At 60.1% G+C, this 16,050-nt stretch overlaps 1 protein-coding gene across 2 annotated transcripts in view; it reads left to right on the top strand.

The window, feature by feature from the left end:
* The window catches only part of SORCS2 (sortilin related VPS10 domain containing receptor 2), a 516,842-nt gene that overhangs the window by 95,011 nt on the left and 405,781 nt on the right, over positions 1-16,050 (top strand). The gene's annotated exons all lie outside the window — the stretch shown is intronic.

Here is a 16,050-nt window from a genome sequence, read left to right as displayed (position 1 = left end):
TGTGAGAGACAGGAGCATGCACACAGACACTCATAAAGCAGTGAACAATTTTCTTTTTGTCCCATTGCCTTGAAGTTATCATCTTGACATTTTTTTCTCTTCTAATAGTTTCCTGTTTGGGGGACTGGAGGGCAGTGTGTCACGTTTTGCTGCCAAATGGGTTTTAGACTTTTAGGTTGTCAAAAGTGTCTTGAAACTGGAGCTTTGGTAGGGGACTTGGGCCTGCACCCACCTTGCGGGCTGTGGGTGGGTCAGAGTGAAGCTCCCCACACGGGACGTGGCGCGCGGGCGCAGGCGCCGGTCAAGTGCATGCTTGCTTGTGGCTGGGATCATGTGGCCGGGATCTCTGTGGCCGGGATCATGTGGCCGGGATCTCTGTGGCCGGGATCACTGTGGCCGGGATCATGTGGCCGGGATCATGTGGCCGGGATCACTGTGGCCGGGATCATGTGGCTGGGATCACTGTGGCCGGGATCACTGTGGCCGGGATCACTGTGGCCGGGATCATGTGGCCGGGATCATGTGGCCGGGATCACTGTGGCCAGGATCACTGTGGCCGGGATCATGTGGCCGGGATCACTGTGGCCGGGATCACTGTGGCCGGGATCATGTGGCCGGGATCATGTGGCGGGATCTCTGTGGCCGGGATCATGTGGCCGGGATCACAGCTGCGTGGACGGCAAGCAGGCTGCCTGGGGGTGGGGGCTGTGTGCAGAGTCACTCCACTCCCAGGTGTCTTCGAGCCTTAACGTTGCTATGGACTTGGACTTGTGCTCTATAAATACCTGTGCCTGCTTTAGTATTCTGAATGTCCTCTCTCGCCCTGCCCAGAGCGTGGAGTAAAATGGTCAGTGGGGAGAATGTTTCATGCTCACCATGCAGCCTTGGGCGAGCGACTCGATGTCTCTGGGCCTCGGTTTCCCTGTCTGTAAAGCGGCTCTCTGAGTAGTGACCTGCCATCTGGACTCCATCCACCGTAGCACTCCACTGTCTCTGACCTTAACTTCCAGCCACGTGCACAGGAGGGAAGGCTCACAGAAGACCACGCCAGACGCACAGGGCTGTTTTTGCTGCCGTGCTGACACCTCCTTTGACCTGCAGGGAAACTAGTTCCCTTCTCACCGTGGGGATTTCGTTTTCTCTCCTCTCCACGCTGCCAATGTGATCCTCCCTTCATTTCCCCGCGTCTCTGCACCTCTGATCTCCCCCTCCCATGGAGAAGAGCAGAGGGGCTGCACCCTAGAGTGGGGAGAGTGGGCCTTGGGTCTCAGTTTCCTCATCTGTAAAATGGGGCATGGAGCAGTGCTCTCCTGAGGGGTCAGTGGGAATTAGAAAGTGCTGGGAAAGCCTTTTGGGAAGCGGGTGGCTGAGGAGAAATGTGGGCCCTCTGCCCTCAGCCCTTCCCAGCGTCACCCCCTCTGGGCCGTCCCCACTCTGTGCTACTTGCTGCTGGGCCTGTTGGGCTCTCAGCTCCTGGAGGGCAGGTGCAGCTTCTGTGCAGACCCACTGACCGGGTGAGGAAGCTGAGGCCTGGGGAGGAAAAGGGCTTGCTGTGAACCACAGTGACCGTGGGAGAACGGAGACTTGAGCCAGATCTTAGACTCCTAAGCCAGTGTTCCTCCCTTCCTATCACCCAGGTGCGTGTGTGGTGTGCCTGTGCATGTGTGTTGGGCCGTGGAGGGCAGGGGCTACCTCTCTGAGTCACAGCACAAGGCTGCGTTCGTTTGTTCGTTCGTTCGTTTGTTCATTCATTCATTCAGTGCATGTAGGCTGAGGGCCTCCTGTGCCCCAGGCAGGGCTGAGAGATGGTGAGGAACCAGGCAGACCCAGTACCTGCCTGAGTGTCAGGGCACACCGGCATTAAAGAATGAATTCTGAGGTTCCTTATTTAATTGCCCCAACTGTGGTAACTGCTGGGGAGGGGACGGTACTAGTGATGTGGAAAATGGCGGGCGCCGGGATGCGGCCCCTTGCAGCCTCCCCGTTGCTCTGCATCTCTGAGGGCCAGCGCTGCGTGTGGCCAGTTGGAGGGCACGCTGCTAGGGCCGGGCCCGGCGTGCCGCCAGGATTCCGCATGCCGGAATGCCCCCAGGCCCAGGTGCTGCTGCCTGTTTCCCGCCACGCAGTTTGCGTGATCCTGATTGAGTAATTTTTGAATCCACTGTTTTTGATTGAGTGTTAAAGCTTGTTGTTGATTGGATGTTAAAGCCTGTTGCTGATTGGATGTTAAAACTTGTGGTTGATTGGACGCTTCTTGAGCCCTACCACGGGTATAAAAGCAGGGGCAGAAGGGCAGGAAGGGGAGAACATGGGAAGACACGGAGAGAGCTGTAACACTAGGTGTGCTGAGCCTGCTGTAGAAGAATAAAGGCTGTTCTCCGACTCTTTGTGTGCCGCCCGGTTCTTTCCCCGGTCAAACGAATACGAGCTGTGACGCTGGCTGTACACACTGCCGCAACACTAGGAGATGCTCCGCCCAGGGATCAGGCGTGCCCAGGGGTGATCGGGAGATGACGGAGTTTCCAGGCAGAGGGGACAGTGTGAGCAAAGGTCCTGACGGGGCAGAGGCCACGGCTGTCCAAGGCAGAGCCACTCAGGACACGAGGAGGCAGGATGTAGTCTCAGAGAAGGCAGGAGGAGGTGCGCAGCGCTGAGGGCCACGCGGCGGCGAGAGCCTCCAACTTGGCGGCAGTGGGGAGCCAGGACGAGTTTCAGAGCAGGACGGGCGCGGTGGGGTTTGCTTTGCAAAGGAGCCTGTGCTGCAGGGTGCAGACAGGTGCGGCAGAGCCTGGCCTGCCGTCCCCTACGCTGCTGACGCAGACGTGGCGCTGGGGCTGCTGGAGGCTGCGGGCCCGGGCAGGGGTGGAGTAGGGCGACGCCCGCTGGGATGTCCGGTGGGCCGGCGCGGGCGGGCTGTGCGGTGAGGGAGGTGTGTGCACCTGATGGCTCAGGCGCGGAGCTGCCCTTGGGGGAGAGAAAGACCATGTGGGGTGCGGGCCGGGCTCTCAGGACCCAGGCCAGCACCTGTGCAGCGGGAGAAAGGAGAAACCAAGGCAGGTGACCGAGATGGGCCAGCCAGGCCTGCCAGCCTGTCCCGGCCTCCCCCCTCCTCCCATGTGATTCTCACCAGAGCCCAGAGAATCTGGCGTTGAATTCTGTCTTTGTGGGTGAGGACACTGAGGTGCGGGGAGGAAGGTCAGGTGGGTTGTCCAAGGTCACATAACCCGTAAATGATGTGGCTGGTCTCCACTTGAGTCGGACAAGCCCCTAACCCTTAAACGCCTCCACGGCGCAGGTCTGGGGCGAGGCGGGTAGCGGGAGGCGGCTCGGGAGCGAGCGCCCCACTGCGAGGTCTGGAGAGGGCCCCTCCGGCTGGCCCGGCCGGACTCTCACGGGGACCAGACCCATTTGCAGTCAGCGTGCTCCAGGGGCCTTGGCCGGGCCCGCCCAGGTTGTATTTCTCTGCGGTTTCCCTTATTTATTTGCCCTGTTACCATCTGATGCAAGGGAGGGGTGGCCTGGCAGCGGAGAGCAAGAGTGCTCTGCCTTTGGGAACATCTGTCTGCCACCGATGGCCTCCGGCTGGATGGCTGGTGTGCGGAAGGGCCGGGCCAGTGTCCTGGGTCGAGAGTCCCTGACTGTTCCTGGAGAAGTTGCCATGGTGCCCTTAGTGAAGATCACGTTGGCCCAGAGCCCAGGCCCTGCCACGAATTTTGGCAGCGTGCTGAATTCTTTCTCCAGAAAGCACTTATTAATTAAAAAAGGAAGATAGTGCATGCTCATTAGAAAATGCAGAGAAGCAGGAAGCAGGCAGGCCTGTGGCGGCGTGCAGACAGCCTCCGTGGGCTGTCTCTGCAGACTCCGTTCTGTCTTTTTTGTGGGAGAGTTTGCGACTGAAAACGGGCTGGATGTTCCCGACCACCACCTCTGTTCACCGGCCTGTGTCTCTCGGCTGGCGTCAGGCATTCTCCGGTCCCCCACAGTCTTCGAAGACCCGCCTGTTGCCAGCAGCCTAGCTGTCCGTGGACTGGATGTTGCAGAGTGCATCTGACGAGTCCCTTGCTGTTGGTTATTTTCAGCTCCCCACGAGTATGAATACATCATTTTCAGAGTTTAAGATCCTCTCCTGGGGAGAGATTCCTAGAAGCGGAGCCACTTGTTCAAGGGGTGAACAGTTTTGGGGATCTGTGTAAAGCCAACCTCTTGCTTCCTGTAACCAGGACAGCACGGATGACGGGCCCTGCCGGGGACCAGATGTCTCGAGCTGGCGGGCCTGGGCGACGTTTCGGATTCTGCGACGGGCCCCTTCGTTTTGTTCGCGCTGAGACCCTCCTGGCTGTGGGTAGGCTCTGCCCTGCCAGGTGTGACCGTAGCAAAGGCCACCTCAGAGGCTGAGAAAGGGGTGGCTTGAGTCAATTTAAAGTCTCGTCAGCTGAAAGGTTCTGAGCATCACACGCACGCACAAACACACACGCACGCACAAACACACACGCACGCGTGCCTGGTAAACGGCCATCAAGGAAGATGGCGGAGGAGATGGAGTCGCGCGTGGGAAGGCCCTGGCAGGAGAGGAGGACTTCTGCGGGCAGAGATGGGCTGCAGGGATTTCTTACAGGGGTAAACTGGAGTCAAGGCCTGCTAGGGGACAGATGTGAGAACCGGGAGCCTCTTGTATACCCAGGACGGGGCTGGGGGTGAAGGGGTGGAGGTGGGTTAGGACCAGTCTTTGAAGGTCCCGAACGCCAAGGTGAGGGTTCAGATTTTACCCTATAGGTCAGTAGTCCCCAGTCTTTTTGGTACCAGGGATTGTTTTTGTGGAAGACAGTTTTCCACTGACAGGGGTGGGGGTGTTGGGATGTTTCAAGTGCATTATTACATTTATTGTGCACTTTGTTTCCATTGTACATTGTGATATATAATGAGATGATTATACAGCTCACCATGGGTGGGGCCTGCTGTAGGTAATGGGAGCCTTTGATGGTTTGGGGGCAGAGGTGTCTGAATTCTGCCGTAGGTGTCAAAGAAGCTATCATTGAGTGGATTCAATTTCATTCCCCAGAAGCTGATTTAAAAAAATAAAGCCTACCCTGTTTCCTTGTTATTTATTTTCTAAATCACTCCAGCTCTTCGAGCTCCCTGCTTGTCTGGGTTTTGGATGATCGGGAGTTGTCTCGGCTGTAACAGTGGGGCCATCCGGGATGCTGCCGTTTGGAGTCCCCCAGCCCTCCTGGACACCTCGAGAGGGCCCGAGCCAGGGCTCCCAGGGCCTGCTGACCTCAGGTCAGAGGCCCCAGGTGTGGCGCCTGACCGCCGGGGTGCTGTTACCCGCCATTCCACTGCCCTGCAAAGTGTGTTTCTCCTGAAGTAGGGCTGTGCTTCTGTATACAACATGCTTGGAGTCGGCCAAGCATGACCAAGGACCAAGGACCAAGGACCAAGGTCATTCCCTGATTGAAGGCCTAATCCGTGCCAGGTGTGTGGTTGGTACCTTCCATCTGCCCCCCGATCCCATCCGGGCCTGGACTCAGCTGGGGCCCTCCGCAGGCCCATGGCTGACCTCACACTCCGGTCACGGTGAGCAGAATGAGCTGTGGGCCTCTCTCTGCCTGTCTCCTTTGGCTGGCTCCTGACTTGCCCACCCGTCGTCTGCTCCTTCACTTGGCGGTGTCTCCCGAGAGCCGGCTGTGGGCCGCCTGGTGGGAGCACTGAGGGCGTGGCGAGGGGTCAGCCCTGGGTGGACGTCTGCTGAGTTGAGTGGGCAGGGAGGGACAGCGGTGGAAGATGGTTGGAGCTCCTGTTGCGTGCCAGGCATCAAGCAGGTGCCTGCTGCTTCATCTCTGCAGACCACACCGTGAGGCAGGTAGTGGCTGTTGTCTCCATCTCACACGTGGGGAAACTGAGGCTTTGGTAGGTAAAAACTGTGCCCGAGGCCCTGTCACTGCCAGTCGGAGTCTGGAGCCCTGTGTGCCCCTGACCAGCTGAGTTCTCTGGGGGAGGACAGAGAACTGCCACCCTGTTGCTCAGATGGGGAGACTGAGGCTGGCCCGAGACCACAAATTCCTGTGAGACCTAACTGAGCAGTCTCCACTGGAGCATGGGCCCTGCCTCCCCATGCCAGCCTTCTGGAATTGGGTCATGGAGACTTTCAGCTCATCAGAGTGGCCCCTGACAGTGACGTGGAGCACCTTTGTCAGGGAGCGCCTTCCCCATCCTCGCAGGGGCTCTGGGCCACTGGAGGGAAGATCCTCTCGCCCCTGGGTCCCACCAGTAGCTGCCACAGGCAAATCCTCCATGTGCCATCTGGCTCCCTCCCTCCTCTCCCGCAGCCTCCTCCCTCCTTCACCCCGGCCCTCCCCTTCCCCTCCGCCAATCCTTACTTCTTCCCCTCCCCCATGCCGCCCACACAATGAGGCGATTGTGCGCAGCCCAGTGAAGCCCAGGAACATGGCGGAGGCCTGATTTTCATGAATAATCAGACTCCCAGCCAGGACTGCAGTGGGCAGCAACCTGAGCTCAGCTGGCCGGCCGGGTGGTTTGCTTCTTGGCTTTGTCTCCGGATGGAGAAGCCCTGGCTGGGTGCCCCTTGCCCCGGCGGTGAGCAGAGAAACGAGGCTGGGCAGTGGGGCCTGGTGGGCAGCATGCGGCCACATGTCCCTCGGAGGTGTGGGAGTGGCCGGTCGGGTCCGTGGATGGAGCGTTGGCGGGCTGGGCTCCACGCGCCTCATGTAAACGCCTGCGCTCTGTGGTCAGGACGATTCTGACTGCAACTGCGTGGGTGGTGGACGTGTCCCGCGTTGGACATGGTGCCCCCTATCCAAGAGACGCTTTCTGGGGCTGGACCTTGGCCCCCTCACTGTCAAATGGGTGTTCTCTACCCGCCAACACCGGGTCACGGTGCAGACTGCCTGGGATGCTGAGTGCAGCGTGCCCAGTGCACAGTAGGTGCTTAAGCACGATACGACTGGGAGTCCTCGGGCTCCCTGAGCCCGGCCTGCCAGAGCCCGGCGTCCTGACCAGAGCCTGTGGGGACCTTCTCTTGGCTGTGCCCTCAGCCAGGGCTCCATGTTGGGGGCTTGGAGCGATGCCCTTCTCGGCACTGGGAACCGGACCGACTCAGCCCTGCCTCTCCCTCTGGGCTGCAGTGACTCCTGCTGGCCACCCCAGGCTGACCTTGTTTCTGTGCCTGCTTGGGGTGCTCTCTCCGAGGTGCCCAACTCCCCAGCCACCCAGGAAAAACACCTGCTGAGCCCATGTTCTCACAGCTTCTGGGAACCAGAAGTCTCTTTTCCTCTGGGTGGACACGGAGGACCCTGTTTTTCTCTCTGGTGGCGTCAATGACAAGCCTCGTGTTGGCAGCACGTTCATGTTGTCAGCCAGACTTTATGAGCCAAGACCAGGCCTGCTAGTGGCAAGCTCTGCCCCTCTCCAAAGGCCCTGAGGTGGGGCTCCCGGAGGGCCTGGGGACTTGGCCCAAATCTGGGGCAGGGCGGCATGGATGTTGAGGGCCTTGGCACTCTGCCAGACCCCACCTCTCCCCCAATACTGAGGACACTGGTCTCATCCCTAGCCAAGGCCACTCCGCACCTGTGAGGCACTGATGGCTGGTGGTTGCAAGGGTGGACCTTGGGGAGGTAACAAAAAAAAAAATCTCTCTGAGCCTCAGTTTCGCCATCTGTCAAATGGAAATCATAGTAGCCCTGGCCATTCAGAACTGCCGGGAGGGGTGAGGGGGTTAATATTTGCAAATGCTGGTCCAGCAGCAGGCATGCTCTTTGCAGCTCAGCAGCAGACATCACTGTTTCTAGAAAGTGACTCCTCCTTCCCTGCGTGGCTTTCCTCTATCACCCGGTAGTCCCTGGCCACTGGGGACTGGCCGCTGAGGCATAGGTGCTGTGACTCCCCAGCCCCCACTGGTAAGGCCCATGCCCAGCCTGGCATCTAAGATGCCCAGACCAGCTTCGTGGCCACCCCAGCCAAACATCAGCATTTTCCAGCTGTGCAGACGTGCACGTGAGCCGACCACCGGGGCACTCACACCCCACTCTCTTTCGTCTTCAAGACTCAGCTGAGCTCTCCTCCCCTGGGCACTGTGGGCTCCCTCTCTGGGCTGCTGCTCTGTGTGCTCGGAGAGGGCTGGCATTCCTCAGCCACCCCTTCCCTTCCTGGAGGGCAGAGGTCCTGTCAGCGTCACCCGGCAGCCCAGCACCCGCCTGGGGTCCCACGCCATGCTCGGTGGCTGAGGGAGGAACCCGAGAACAGCCCCAGAGTCGGGCTGGAAGGAAACACCACACTGCCTCCAGCCGCTCCCCGTGGGTGGCACTGCAGCCTGGTCCCCTCATGAATGCCACTTTTGTGTTCGCCCGCTGGCCCCCGCCCCTCCCCCAGCCTCTCCAGCCAGCGCCCCCCCAGGGGTCGTGCTTGGTGGGAGATTGGGGAGCTCTGGTGGGGAGTGGAGACCCGATGCTGCTTCCTTCGCCCTCGGCAGCCTGGGCCCTGGCGTGTCTGCCCCAGGCTGAGCGTCCCTCTGCGCAGTGGCAGGAGGGCCGTACTGACGCCCACCGGGCCCCTGCTCCCGGGCTCCAGGGCTTATTCTCCAGCCTCCCAGTCTGAGGCTTCCGTAGGGTGAGGATTGTGTGGGCCAACCCCGAGACAGAAGAGCTGCCATGTTGAAGGGAGGCTGGATGTGTCCTGTGTGATCCCAAGAGCGAGGCTAGCCCAGACTCCAGCCAGCCGTAGGCAGCACCGTGGACCCCTGTGCCGCTTGGCGTCTGGTGCCTGCTGGTACTCAGGCACCTCCAGAGGGCCCAGAGAGCCCGTGGGACCACGGGACTGAGCCCCCGGGGCGGCATCCCGCTTGCAGGCCACACCCCGACACCTGAGACCCTGCAATTCTGTGCCCTGCTGGCCCAAGCTTGCTTCCAGGGCCTGAGGACGCTCTTCTCCAGGCCTGGCCTCTCCGGGTGGGCTGCATGGCCGGCACGCACACTTGGAGGCCTGTGGGCCGGCCAGTGGGGCCTCGGGTGGGGGCCAGAGGGGCGTGGATCTTGGCCATGGAGGCGGTGTCCACACCCATGCAAACAAGACCCCAGGGCTCCAGGATGGGCCCATGGTGAGTGGAGAAAGGGGCAGTTTAGGGACATCCACCTGTCTCATCCTAGTGGGAGTCAGGGTGAGTTCTGGGCATGGAAGTTGCCCAGCCGGGATGATTGGGGAAGGGCTGGGACATTGGAGAGGGAGTCACGGGAGGTCAGAGAGTCAGCCCGGTCTCTCCTGGGGTCTAGCTTTGGCTCCTTGGATAAATTCCAGAGGCCAGGATGCCCTGGAATTGTAGGCGATGGCACGGCTGTTTCTGGGGACGGTGCTGGGAACTCTGTCCAGTTTTTGCCGGGTCGGTGGTCCGGGCGAGGGCGAGGGCCTCAGGCCAGGGCGCTCTGGCAGCGTGGAGCAGGGCCCTCTGTGGGCGGCGTGTGTCTCAGGGCCACTGGCGGCCAAGAGGGACGAAGGTCTTGCCCTGCCCATCTGACTCCTGGCTTCAGCGCTGGCCGTGCTGTGGGCGTCACGGGAAGGAGGAAGCAGGAGTGACGAGGGGGCTACCGCAATGGGGGGCAGGAGCAAACGTGTGTGAGCCCAAGGTCCTGGGCCCTGGCTTTGCCCAGGCCCGGTGGTCGACTCTGTCCTCCTCGCGTCCTTGGTGTCCCCACACTGCGTCCAGCACCCTGCCACGGGGACTCTGGCGGAGTTGGCCGCGGACATGGCCTCCCAGGCCTGGCTCCAGCGGCGCAAGTGTGTCTGCTCCGGAATGAGGCCGGTGGGAAGACGGTGAGACGCGGCGCACACTGCAGAGCTGTGCCCATTGCGGGACGCGTGGGCATCAGCGAGGCCTCACAGAAGGGCCGTCCGGGCCCGCTGCCCCCTCCTGCGTCCCCGGCCCCGCCAGCTGGACGCCTAAGCCCGGGAGGGGCCGCGAGACGACTGGGGAGCCGCCGAGAGGCGGGATGAGCAGGGACGCTTTGCACCAAGCGGGCAGTGGAAGCAGGCGAGGTGGCCGAGGGGGGCAGATGGGACGTCTGCCTGCGTCCGTGCCCAGAGGAGGAGTTGGGGGGTCGAGCAGGCGTGGCCGCCAGGCAGCCAGCTCTGCTGCTGGTTTCCCTTAGGAACGTTCCCGAAGATGGCTCTTTCTCTCAGCAACTCCAAGCTCCTTTTGGTACAGATTACACGGCCTCATATAAATCTCTTCGAGACCATCTGGCCTAGAACATCAAAGAACAGCTGGAGATAACTTTGCCCCCTTCCTTTTAAAAAGCGAAGCGAGAGCACCCACACGTCAGTGCAGTGAGAGAGTGTCAATCCTGGGCTTTTCTGCTCGGTTGGTCTCTGCCATGCTTTCTTCGTACAGGTGCGTGGGGAGGAGCTGAGGGTCTCAGGCCTGCAAGGCTGTGCCCACCCTAGTCATCTCACCTTCCCAAACGAGGCGGATGGGAAGCCATGGTTTGGGGCTGCTTCTCACAGGCACCCCCACTCCGGCATCCCACCCCCTTCTCCTGGGGCCCCACTGGGCCCATCCAGCTGCCTTCGGGGCACTCCTGCCCGTGGGACTTGAAGCTCGGCCACCCACGCTGAGCTCTCTGTGCACCCCCATCCTGTCATCCAGCCAGGCACACAAGCCAGGAGGCTGGTGGTGACCTGGACCCATCCTCTCCCAGAGCCCGCCAGACACCAAGCTGCCAGTCCGGCTGCCCTCTGGGCTGAGGCGGGAGTACGGGGCTGGAGCAGCAGCCCTGCCCAGCTCTGATGGGCAGGGATCACGGTCTGGCCAAACTGGTTTTTTGCCTCTGGGGGCTGATAAGACAACACAAGCCCGGCAGGATCAGGGTAAGAGAGAATGAACCAGGGCTGCGGGATGAGACAGGAAAGGCATCACCCTGCCCTTCAAGGCCACTGGAAAGTGGGCTGGCCGGAGCAGCGTCCTCGCACTGTCTGGCGTCGCAGGCATGGCTGCTGCCTGGGGAGCTCCCTGGAGGGGCCTGGGCGAGGGAGGTCTGGAGGGAGGGTGAGGTCCGGCAGGGGTGGAGCAGGAAGCATGCGGGGCAGAGAGGGTGGGGGCTTTCCAGGGGAGCCAGCGGAGCCCAGGGCAGGGAGAGAGAAAGCCGGGGTCCCTCCCTTCCCGCCGCGCAGGGAGAAGCTGTCCTTTGCCTTCTGCAGATGTCACCAACGCCTGTGCGTCCGGGGAAATGAGGCACCCCTGCCTTTGCCTTTCCGAGATGCGGTGACGGTGGCCTTAGTCACCACCACAGGCACTGCGCTAAGCACGCACACGCTGACTCTGTGGTCTCATGACGGCCTGTGGAGCCGGTGCTGCCATGGTGCCCATGTGCACATGAGGAAACGGCACAGAGAAGGGAACGAGCTCGACAGTCTTTGAATCCTGGCGGCCCCACTGGGCTGACTTCCTCCAGGGCAGAGGCCCACGCTGGCCCTTGCTATCCCCTGGAAGGCAGGGGTCCAACCAGACGCCAGATTGGCCCAAATCCTCAGAGTGACCCCAATATCCCTCACTGAGTATTGTGAATCCTCGGCCCCAGCAGAAAATGCATTTCCTGAAACCACCAAAATGAGCTGGAAACGGGCATTTTCCCTTCTTTCTCCATTGCCCATGCTCCCCTCCCACACGGTTTGCCACGCTGCATGTGTCTCTGGGCTGCATTCCTGTTGAGCTGGCCCGTGCCGAGGCGGGGCTGGCTGCAGAGGGCAGCTGGGCAAGGCTTGGTGTCGTGGCTGAGGGGCACGGACACCGGACCACCAGGATTCTAAGATGGCGAGCTCTTTCCCTTCTCTGTGCCCAGTTTCCTCATGTGCACTTGGACACCATGGCAGCACCGGCTCCACAGGCCGTCATGAGACCACGGAGTCAGCGTGTGCGTGTGCTTAGAGCAGTGCCTGTGGCGAGTGGGATCCTTTCCCTGCTGGGTTCTTTCCCAGGCAAATCCAGTACACAGAGAATCGCATCAGTGGCTGGGGGACCTATCCTTCTCCCCTTCTGCGCCCCTGCGGTGGCCTCTGTGCCACCCAGGGACCCACAGGCGGCGCCCTGCCTGATGGCGCAGTGGGGAAGTGGAGAGGGGCTCTCGAGCTCCTCCAGGAAGTAGTGGGTCCCAGTGTCTATACCTGTGCCGTGTACACCTGCGGCCCGCCCTTCCCAGCTTAGCACTTAATGACGGGAGTTCTGTCTTGTTCACTGGTTCCTGTCTCTGGTCTCATCCCTATGGCCCGACTATGAGCTCTTCGTGGGTGGGCACCATCTCTTGCTCTAATATTTGTGGGGCAGTCATTTGCAAGGACGCTAGATGCAGACAAGAGTCAGATGCGGTGACTGTCCTCAAAAAGCTTGCATGTTGCTGGAGAAATGACATGTACAAGGCTGGTCACTGTGTGGTGGCTCCCATGTCACTCAGAAGAAAAGCCAGGATCATTATTGGGGTCTCTATGCTGGTCACTGTGTGGTGGCTCCCACGTCACTGAGAAGAAAAGCCAGGATCATTATTGGGGTCTCCATGCTGGTCTTCGGCCTTGCTGAGCTTGCCTCTGCCTCAGGGCCTTTGCACTCGCCATTTCGTCTGCCTGGAGGTCCTTCCTGCCCCCAGATGCCTGCCTGGCTCTCCCTCCTTCAGGTGCCGCAAGTTCCCACTTCTCACTGAGGCCCCCCGACCACCCCATGTAAAACTGCAGCCCAGGGCCCACCCTGCCTGCTCCGTGCCCCCACTCTTGGTTCTGTTTTTCTCCGTGACATTGGACACAGTTGGACCCAACCACGTATTTCACCCATTTATTTGTTTCTCATCTGTTTTCCCCAGTGTCCATTTTTCCACTGTTGTACGTCCAGCTTCTAGAACAGTGCCTGGCACATAGCAGGCCGTCAGCACAGACGCAGCGTGAATGTTGTGGGTGTGTGTCCTCCGGGATCATTCTGCTTGCTATGATAAGGACATTGCATAGCATTTTATGTTATCAGTAAGTGTAAAAATATCATGTGATTAGCGCCTCAGAGTTTCCCTTATCATGCATTAATCATTCAGGTTTGTGCCCCCCGCTGGGCCCAGCCCAGCGATGGCCCCACCTTCAAGCCGGCAGAGGGGCTCCGTGCGCCCGGGGTGCTGTGTTCACGGCGGGATGTTAGCATGGCAGGTGCTCAGGGCCAGTCCTGCGATGGCCCCACCTTCAAGCCGGCAGAGGGGCTCCATGCACCCGGGGTGCTGTGTTCACGGCGGGATGTTAGCATGGCAGGTGCTCAGGGCCAGTCCTGCGATGGCCCCACCTTCAAGCCGGCAGAGGGGCTCCGTGCGCCCGGGGTGCTGTGTTCACAGCGGGATGTTAGCGTGGCAGGTGCTCAGGGCCAGTCCTGTGATGGGGCGATAAAGAGCAAATCTAACTTGATTTTCCAAAATTAGTGCCCGCGGAGGACCTTTTAACAAAGGAGCTGGCAGGGGTCAGGGAAAGACAGCCACAGCGCAGGAAGTCAGTTCCAGAGGGAAACCCAATATCCAAATCAATGAGGCCCAGCTTCATTAAGTAAAAGACAGCAACGTGTTAATTGTGCCAGGATCTCAGGTTTCAGGGAGTTATTGATGGATATTATCTGTTGGTGATGTGAAGATGAATGTTTTGTCTTTTATGCTTTCTCTAGTCTTTCGTTTGCTAAAAAGAAAACAATCTCATTACTTTTTGTTATCTCAAAATTCCTCCACGCCTCTTTTTGGTTCTTGAAATGCATTAGGTGTGAACTGGCCTCGTCTTAGATGCAATCACATTTTTCAGGCCAATTCTTGTTCTTTCTTCTTTTTAGTGTTTTAAAAATCTAAGCTCAAGTGATCTAGGGCTTAAAGGAAGAGTTCATTTTGGCATTTGGTGGTGGTCTCAGCACCCTGCAAGCCCTTTTGGGAACTGAGGGCCTATCGGCCCTGGGCGTCAGGGCATCTGTCCCATTGGTCCTGAGCACAGGAGCGGCTCAGTCGCCGTCTGCTGAATCGCGGGTGAAGGAAAACCCGTCCCGAGGTGGTCGGAGCGCGGCACAGACCTCAGCGGGGCTCTGCCCTCCTGCCTCAAAGTTCGCCACGCAGGCAAGTGGTGGTGGCGTTCCCAGTGGCCTCATCCCGAGAGTGTCCTGAGAGAGGGATGTCCGAGGCAGGAGGGGCCCAGGGGGACCCCACAGCTGCCTGCCCTGCCCACCAGGCAGGGGCGCGTGTGCGGTTTTGCAGGGTCCTCCCGAGAACGGTAAGAGGCAGGTGCGATCGCCAGCCACAAGGTACGGGGCAAACCGGAGCCGAGTTTCTTCCCCAAGACTTGGTTATCATTCATCCACAACGAGCAAAAGACCAAACCTTGACTTTTTGTGTCTTTCCTTTGGCCTTATATTGTTATCTAGAGGAGGGTGAGGTGGATCAAGACCAGGAGGCAATAAGGAAATAATCACCCGCTAGATGGAGGGGGTCTGTCGGACTCAAAACCCTCTTTCCTGTTAGCAACAAGGACAAGTGATGGTTGACACACTTGGGAGAGATGTCCTTCCTCTGTCCTCCCCTCTGTCCATCATTTGTCCCTCTGCCCTTCCCTCCTCTGTTTGTCCCTCCCTCCCTTTCTTTATGCATTTTTCACAGACACATGCGTAGCATCTCTTCCAGGGGCTTTGTGCAGGAGAGTTCTTGGGTCCGGGTGGCAAACAGGCCTCATCCCTGACCTCCAGGGCTGCGGGAGCTGGGAAGAGTTCGTGACACATCATGAACATTCAGGGGACATCAGTCCCCTCTTAGCCTCCGTTTCTTCCTCCAGGAGCTGGGCCTGGAGCTGCGTGAGGGCGCAGGAGGCTGGGAGCAGGGCGGGGCTGGACCTCCCGGTGGGCCGCTGGGGCGGGCGCTGGCGGCCGCGGGACCTGGCGTGTGCGGAGGACGCGGGAGGCCCCAGCCTGCAGCTTCCTGTTCCCTCTTCTCCTTCCCGAGACGAGCCACACAGTGCAGGCAGGATGTCCCACGTGTCCGGGGCCGGGACGCCCTTTGGTGGTAGCGCGGCCCAGGCTTCCTGCTGGAGGCACCGGGCTCCAGGGCTGGCGCTCCTCACTCAGACCAGTGTACCCGCCTCTCTTGTCCTGTTTCTACTTTAATTATTTTTTCTCAGAACATCTTTCTGGTAGAATATAATCCTGAGAAGGAGGGACGGTCGCCCAGTTCTGAAAATAGAGACGTGCCCCAGCCCTCACCCATCCTCCCACGCGGCACGCAGCTAACTGCGGGGTCCCTGCTGACTTCGGGGCCCCTGCCTCCCTTGCTCCTTCATCTGTTCCCTGCGGTGGCACAGCAGGGGGTGGACAAGGCCGGGATGCATTTTGAGAGAAACGCTAGCTGCTGCAGTGCACCGCATTGTCTCAGGGACTTCGTGCAACAGAAGATCCTTTCCTGCGTGCGTAAGTGCTCCAGAGCTGGTGTTCAGCTGGCGGCTTCCACGGGTGGGCCAGGGCCCTGGGCTCCATCGCCCCCAGGTCCCGGGGCTGCTTCTCGGTGCCAGTTGGTGGACAGTGGGGGTGAGGTGTGCAGAGTTGTGTGAGGGCGGGCCTGCCACGGCCCCATCCCCCACCGAGCCCACAGCGGCTGCCCGCGGCAGCTGCATCTTCAGTTGCTGACCAGGACTCACAGGTACATAGATGGACGGGTGAGCTGGGTCAGGAGACCAGCTGGAGGTGACCGTTAGTGACACATGCTGAGGAGGAAGACCCTACCTGGCCTGTGAGCTTGGGCATATTCCCCATGTAGGATAGCAGAGGGTCAGGCACGGGGCTCCCAGGGCCACGTGGGTGCCTCCCTGCCTGTGGCCACTCCCCACTGCAACCCATACTCCTGGCTTTGCCGTGCAGTAGGGAGAGGCTGGAAGCCAGTCCTGCATCCCGGCCCTCTGCTGGACCCTGCCCCCATTACACGTTCCCTGAGAACGACATCCCCGGCTGACTGCCTGTGGCCAGGGGCAGGTGCAGCAGGTGGGCGTGGGGGGCTCAGGTTCCCTCCAAAG

This window comes from Microcebus murinus, chromosome 16 (genome assembly GCF_040939455.1).
Source record: "Microcebus murinus isolate Inina chromosome 16, M.murinus_Inina_mat1.0, whole genome shotgun sequence".
Classification (NCBI taxonomy): domain Eukaryota; kingdom Metazoa; phylum Chordata; class Mammalia; order Primates; family Cheirogaleidae; genus Microcebus; species Microcebus murinus.
The sequence above is the reverse complement of the archived record's forward strand: the minus strand, read 5'-3'. Positions and strand labels throughout refer to the sequence as shown.